Consider the following 7,772-nt stretch of genomic DNA (forward strand, 5'->3'; position numbering starts at 1 on the left):
TCACAGCTGATATAATAAGTGCTGTGAACTGCTACTATACCAGTAACACAGCCATCAGCTTCTCCATATTGTCTAACATTTGTTTTGTCCAGAGTATACACCCTACTGTGGTGAAAGTAAGGAAACTGCAAAATAACAAGGAAGCAGTTACGGATTCCTCAACGTTCATTAAAGCAAGCCATCAGCATCCATCTCCGAGAAGTTCTCATTCGAATTCTAACTCTTCTATCAAGCCTGGTTCTCTTGATAGAAGTACCCTTAGAGCTAAACCTTCTTAAGCACTGACATGGAGGATGACAGGCTCAGGAGAATATATCTGGAGAGGCATTACGTTTACGAGATCCATTTCATCGCTTTCCCAGACACAAGTGCACAGGTTACGAACAGGCCTGCCTTAGGAATTTTTTGACCTATTTTTGAACTTTGAAATGGACTCGAAGGCTATTGTTGAGAAAGTGTCCAATGGGACAAATGCTCTCTGTCAGGAGAGAGCTCGACGGATTTGATGGAAGGTTGAGCTTGTCCAGCTAAATCAGTACAAAAGTCTCTCAGGCTGCTAATGACAAAAGCAAGTAACCTGAAAAGTGATGATGGCAGAAGTGATTGGCCTCCCACTTGCAGCTACAGCTGGATCAGTTGTTGTTCCGGCTGAAGGCTACATGGAGTTGTTTGAACCACTTGCAGCAAAGTAGAGAACACTGAAGTTTGAAGAAAATGGATGTATCACCAGGACAAGCCTAAGGCATTGTTCTGCTTGAAGTAGGACAACAGGGTTATCAAAGTTGTTTGGGTCACCAAACACATCTAAAGCCAGATTGAAATAGGTCTGACTTATTATCTCGAGAAATATCCAAAGCTGTTCCATCACCATACTGACCACTGTCCTGACCAAGAAAGGAGTATTTGGAATGGAAGGGAAGAGTCCTCTTCAGGAGAGGGTACACCACAAGCCCTCCAAATGTGGTAGATACTTCTCCACTCCCCCAACGTAGTGAGACATATATCTAATTGAAGCAGTTCAATTGAATTGGATTTGGACATCTCTAAATGGCCAACTTTTGCTTTAGAATGTGGAAATTATAGATCCAAAGCAGCAGCCGGTGCCTCAGATGATTCAAGGGTGACTGGCAGCTGGCCAACAGTGCCTAGTGAATGCAGGATGGATTCATGGAAGGGTGGGAACTGGGCAAGGAGTAAACTGCTCAAATTCTAGTGGAGGGAGGGAGGAAAGGACGGAGATTTACCTGCACATTGCAGGTTGAACAGTAGTTGATGGCACTGATTTTCACCTCCCATGCCAGTTCAGATGAGATTCATTCATTCATTCATTCATTTTCTCAATTTTTCCTCAATTGTCATGCTTTTTTTTTACTATTTGAACACACACAGATTTGTACAATATTTCATTACAAATTGAATCAGACAAGCTACAAATAGGTTCCAGGTGAATTGGTTGCTATTTGTAAGACAAATAATTTGACATGAAATGAACCTATTAAATAACATAGGGAAACATGGCATTTTTTCTGAGAGACAATAACATGATCAGTATCATCTTCTGAAACTAGCCTCAGGAAGGATATAAGCCTTTCTGAGGAGAGACCAAAGCCACAGATCTCTGTCTCCAATATTCATCCTTATCACCCGGTCTTCAAGGATGTTACGGTCAATGTTATCAAAAGCCAATGAGAGGTTGCATGGAGCCTAATGTCTAAGTCATAGATTATGCATATTTATTTTTGTTGTTGCTTGTTTGTTTTGTTCAATTTGTCGCATTTATATCCTGCTTTTGTTCAAAGAGTTACTCTTCTCCCTTCACTTGATCCTCAGAATAGCCCAGTGATGATAAATTTAGGATGAAAGACTGTGATGGACTCAAGGCCACGCAATGAGTGCCTTGGCTCAATGGGGGCCTGATTCCACCTCTTTTGAATCATAGCCCAAGGTTGTCAGCTTGTGCACAGGTAATCTTTTTTAGACAATCAAGATGAACATACAGGTAGAAGACTGCAGGACTAACCTCAGGAGATGATGTTTGGAGTCAGACCAGCAGGACAGCCTTGTTCCTGCTTCCTCATGCATTTGTCACATGCAAGTAGCGTGTAAATGCAGCTCTAGCGATGTTAAAGAGGTGTCTTGAAAGTGAGCTGGTGGGGAGCAGATCTGAACTCAAGTATTCCCAGTCACTCCTCAACATCTTATACAACAACCGAAGAGATATCCAATTAGGTTTTGAAACATTCAAACCTCCAGTCAAGGGAATGTGTCAACACCTTCTCTTCTCATAGAGGTGAATATTTAGTGAGTCTCCTTTATAGAATACATCATCTTTTCAGCTAGCCAATGCTTTGCACAATGGAATCTTTAAACCAAATTGAATTGAGCTACAATGTAACGCTAGTGGTGTCCCCTCGCCCTGAATCTCTTTTAACATCCATCGATCCTTGCCCAGGCTCTCAATGGTGGGATTAATTAATTTATGAACTTGTCATTACAAGCCATTGATTAAGATGTCTTCCCTTAAAGATTTAATTATGCCCAAAGATAAAAGATTTGCTAATTATTGTCTTTTATCTAATTGAAGCTTTGTATTACAAATAAAGTTCAAAGGTTTAAGACAGTTGCCCTTTCAACCATTTGGGCAAAAGATGAGAATTTAATTAGAGGAGAAACTATGTCCTCTCTCTCTCTGGCCCCTTCAAATAGAATCTGGAAGCCATTCGAGGAACAGAATTGATGACAGCTCAATATGAGAAGACCCAGGAAAATCTTTTAACCTTTGTTGTCTTTCAAACGTTTTACAACACCCAGTTGACTCCAGATCTATGGAGAAACTGAATAGCAAGGATCAAGTAAACTACTGTAGAACATTGTATCAAAATCTTTGCTGTGCCTTCACCTAGGTCTCCTGGATTTTCTGGTTGCTCTTGTTAGATATCATGAAGTCACCTCCAACTTATGGCGAACCTATGAATGAATGATCTTCTAAATGTCCTGCCCTCAACAGCCCTGCTCAACTCTTGCAAACTGAGGCTTTACTTAGGGAGTCAGTTCATCTCGTATTTGGTCTTCTCCTTTCACCTTTTCCCAGCATTATTGTCTCCTCCAGAGAATCTTGCCTTCTTCTGATGTGCCAAAAAGGTATGACAGCCGGGGTTTTATTATTCTTGCCTCCGGAGAGCGTTCAGGCTCAATTTGATCTAAGACCAACTTGTGTGTCTTGCTGGCAGTCCAGGGTATCTTCAAAGCTCTCCTCAAACACCATTGTTACCAAAAAAAAAAAAATTGTTTAAACTTATACCCCACCCATTTAGTTGACAAGCCACTACTCTGGGCAATGTTCAGAAAGTAACAAAAATATACAGCTTTTTTTTTAAAATGAGCATATTAAAAACAAAAACCCCTTTGGTGAACCATAGACCAGCATAAACATTCATATTTTAAATGAAACATTTTGCCCCATCAGATTTCATTACTGCCCGACTTCGCACCCATGCATAGTGAATGGGAATACAAGAGTGTGGATTATCTTCGTCTTGGACTCCAATGACAAATCCTTACACTTGATGACATTTTCCAGTCCCTTCATTGCTGCCCTTCCGCATTCCAGTCTTCTTCTGATTTCTCAGTTACCCCCTCCATTTCAGCTGTGTATATAAGCATTGAAAGCGGTCAGTGGATTATTGTGCCTGTGGAAAACACCAGGGTTTATAGGCGTCAGGTTTCATGGATGTGCTTTACATTTCTACTAGAACCTCAACCTTAACTAACCTAACCAAGATGGAGAATTGTGCCTCAGGGGAAAGGCTGTCTCTTCCATACATTCAAAATTAAGGATCAGAGGGCTTCCAAGCACACACTCAGCCCAATAATTTATTTCCATTACCAGGACATGTGGGCAGAAGAGAAGTATTTACCCATTTATTTTATTGCCTTGTTTTATTCTTTAATCAAAGAAGCCTCCAGGTTTTTGAAGCCTAAGAAAAACCTGTTCAAGCAGGGCAAGATCGATACAGTCCAGAAGAGTTCCATCATACCATTTCATACCATCTAACAACGTATGGTCAGCTTTCAGACTCTACAACTCTCCTGTAAAATGGAGGATGGCATGTCTCTGCTAAGAGAGAGAGAGAAAAACATCTTGTACTGGATAAATACTTGAAGGAAAGGTACAGTGATATTTAGAAACCGCAATTAGATTTCCTCTAACGTTTGACAAACGTGTATATCCCCATCCCAGGTGCACCTAATGTGGATCTGATCCTCAGAACCGGCCTGTCCACTCATGCGCTGCCGTGCCACCAGCATCCCACTCCTCCCACCAATCACGGAAGGAGCTCCACTATCTCCTGGCTCGGCTGGCCACTCCAGACAGGGGGTAGGAGGACGGGTCTCCCTCCACAGCTGCTGAGTGGTCAGTCGAGCACAGAGATGTTGAGCTACTTCCGTGATTGGGCTGAAGAAGCAAGACACTGGCAGTGTGGCAGCACATGAATGGACGGGCCATTTCCGAGGGCATGGCATGCATTCAGTGCACCTAGAATGGGGATATTCGTATTTGTTTAAGAATGTGAATATCCCCATCTCTAACTGTGACATACTGAGGTATATTCTGTCAACAGGAGAATCAGTTGTAGTTGAGAACATGGTGGGCTTTTTTGAACCAGATAGGGAGGATTCGCAGGCTGAGATACAACGAATTTGTAGATCCAGTTAATTAATACTTTGTTTGTTACCTTTTATATGTGATTTCTCTCTGTGTGTGTATGCCAATGAAGGCTCTGGCTGACAGTCCTTTGAGGCATATTCTTGATAACAGCGACGTTACGCTTAGGAAGGTGGGAAAACTTTATGCCAAGTCTGGGTGGAGTAAATCACAAGCTTGCAAATGTTCAGATTTCCCACTGGAGTTTGTGTTTGGGTCCAGGAGGTGCAAACTGGAGCGATTCAGGTCAACATTAAGCAGAAAGAATTTCTCACCCATTCCTCCAGTTGCTTACATAGTTGTTTCATGTCCTTGAGGAGAGGGTCTTTCGGGTTTCTTCGCTCTCTGATATAGACAAAACTGTACATCATTCATTCAAGGTTACTAATTCCTGAGGACATTATGATGGCAGGACCTCCCCCATGCTATCCGATAAGATAATGGCGTAAAGATTCTACATGTGGGTATCCCATCTGGATCTAATAGGACATCAGTTGCTACCGTGGCATCTTTTTAGCTTTCTTTTTTGAAACTGTCAGTGTTTCTGCCACGGACGTGTTTGTACTTGTTTATCCTTTGTTGTCATTCCCTTATCCAATCTGCCATTTGAAAATCTGTCATCTCAGATCACATCAGAGAATGGATTTTCATTTTCATCTGTGATATTGTGGATTTGGGGATGGTCTCACGAACAGACAAATCAAACAGAAGTAAATGGAGGTGAGCCAAGTTATTCATCCTGCATCCGTTCAATAGAGCCTTACAATGGATTTTTTGTAGACACTTTTCTCGGTCAATATTATCTAACGGGCAGATGTTGGCTTCCAAATTTTGACTTTCCGCTTTGTTTTCTGAAGTAGTTCCTAAGAAACCAGTGAATCTTCTCAGTCTGCCTCAGACGTCCCTAGAGAGCACTGTCTTTACTTGCACGTTTTGAAATATAGTTCCTTGGGGAAAGTATCCATTTCCCAGTGATATATATTTACTGTCATTCTCTAATACCTTCAATTTTTTTTCTAAAATCTGCTACCCATGTGTCAGTGTGTGAGCTCTTAACAACGCCCATTAAATATGAAATGCTTGTTCCGAAATTACAAAACATTCTGAGTACATATTTGGTCATAATAAATGCTCACTCTACTACTTAATGAAATTGCTTGACATTTATGGGTATAATTAAAACAAGTATAATCAATCAATCAATTTATATACAATCCATTCAAATGGCACTTTTGTAAATCATTTGTGATTTATGCCAGAGTTTATGAAACTAGAATATTTAACCATTTCGATGCTTTGTTTTTTAAAAAAGTAAAGCAGCACACTTTATTTTTCACCATGACCACTTTGCAGAAGAATGTCTGTTAACAAAGAAGTTTTTTTTCCAGAGCCTTCCCTTCTATTCCCCCCACCATATTTGCAGTCTAATGATAATTCTAAGCACTCTCCACCCAATTTCATTTACCAATAGTGATAAGGAACATACCATCCACCAGACATTCTACCATCCCTCATTATTGGCTACGTCAGCGATACTTCCACTGTGTCTCATGACTGGCTATGATAAAGAGACAACATCTTGAAAATCACACATCCTCCACACCTGAATTATTAGTTGCATTGGGATACATTCTCAAGCACATTGCCAACCTGAAAATCATATACAGTGGTGCCTCGCTTAACAAGTGCCTCGCTCAATGATGAATTCACATAACGATGGCCTTTGCTGGAAATTTTGCCACCTCACCTAACGATGTTTCCTATGGGGGATTTTTGCATTTTCGATGTTTGGGACCTTGCTTCACTTAACGATGACAGTTTTAGGTCCCCTGTTTCGCTTAACGTGTTTTTTTTGAAAGCCCTGTTTTCGCTATTTAAAAAATATTCTAAAATGTTTAAAAAATGTTTAAAATGCTTGGAATCGTTAGTGCACCTAATAAAACCTTCGTTAAAGTAATTTGGCTTTGTTCTGAGTCTTTTTGAATTTTTGGTGATTTTTTTTCACCAGTGAAATGTATTGAATAGGCTCCTATTGGAACGGATTAACCGGTTTTCAATGCATTCCTATCGGAAATGGTGTTTCGCTTAACAATGTTTTCACATAACGATGTTTTTAATGGAACCAATTAACATCGTTATGCGAGGCACCACTGTATCTCATAGCTGGTAAAACTTCCAACTATATTGAATTTTAAAAGAAGCCATAGTCTTAACGAAGTTTTGCTTCTCAATCTTAGGCATCATCACACTGCTAAAATATCAGAGGTTGAAACACAAGATGTTCTCAAGGCCAGACTGATGAGAGGCAAGTGATCTCTGATTGAGGCATCATTTTTCATCAGTGGGCATCCCAAAAGAACTTGTGATACTATAGGATCTTAGAACTGCAAGGTCCCTCTGGACCCTCAAGTCCAGCCCCTGTCAGGGAGGCACAGAAGGGAATCAAACTCCCAAGTCTCTGGTTCCGCAGCCAGAGACCTAACCCACTGAGCTATCCAGCAGTTCCTTTCCTTCAGTTCCCTCCACTTCGTCAACTCCCCAAAATGCCCGGAGGTTGCTAGTTGGCAACTGTAAATAAAATGTTCAACAGGTGATTGGACTCGATGGCTTTTATGGGCTCCTTACAACTCCATGATTCTATGAATTTTGTGATGATGTCAACTGAAATTATCTTTAGAAAAAGGAAATGAGAAGAACTGTATGCCGCCAGCTGTTAAATACAGAAATAGTTTACAACTCTTCAGGTGACACTAAAGTCACAGAATTTCTACCTTATAAGTCTACTTCTGTGTGGCTCCTTCAACAAAATATGGCTCGAGGGGACTAAAATGTACCGTCCCCAATGTAGAAACCGGTAGAAACCAAAATATGAAATCATGATGATCAACACCACAGTAGGAAAGAAGAGATAGTGTTAACGTTTGGGGAAAAGCTTTCATGCGTGCATCCAACTCAAATTGCATCTTAATTAATCAGAGGGGCAATTTTAATCACAAGCACAGCAGAGGGAAAATATGATAATACATTATATGTATACATGTGTGTGTGTGTCTTTGTGTGTGTGTGT

The sequence above is a fragment of the Pogona vitticeps genome, chromosome 10, assembly GCF_051106095.1.
Source record: "Pogona vitticeps strain Pit_001003342236 chromosome 10, PviZW2.1, whole genome shotgun sequence".
In the NCBI taxonomy this organism is placed as follows: Eukaryota; Metazoa; Chordata; class Lepidosauria; order Squamata; family Agamidae; genus Pogona; species Pogona vitticeps.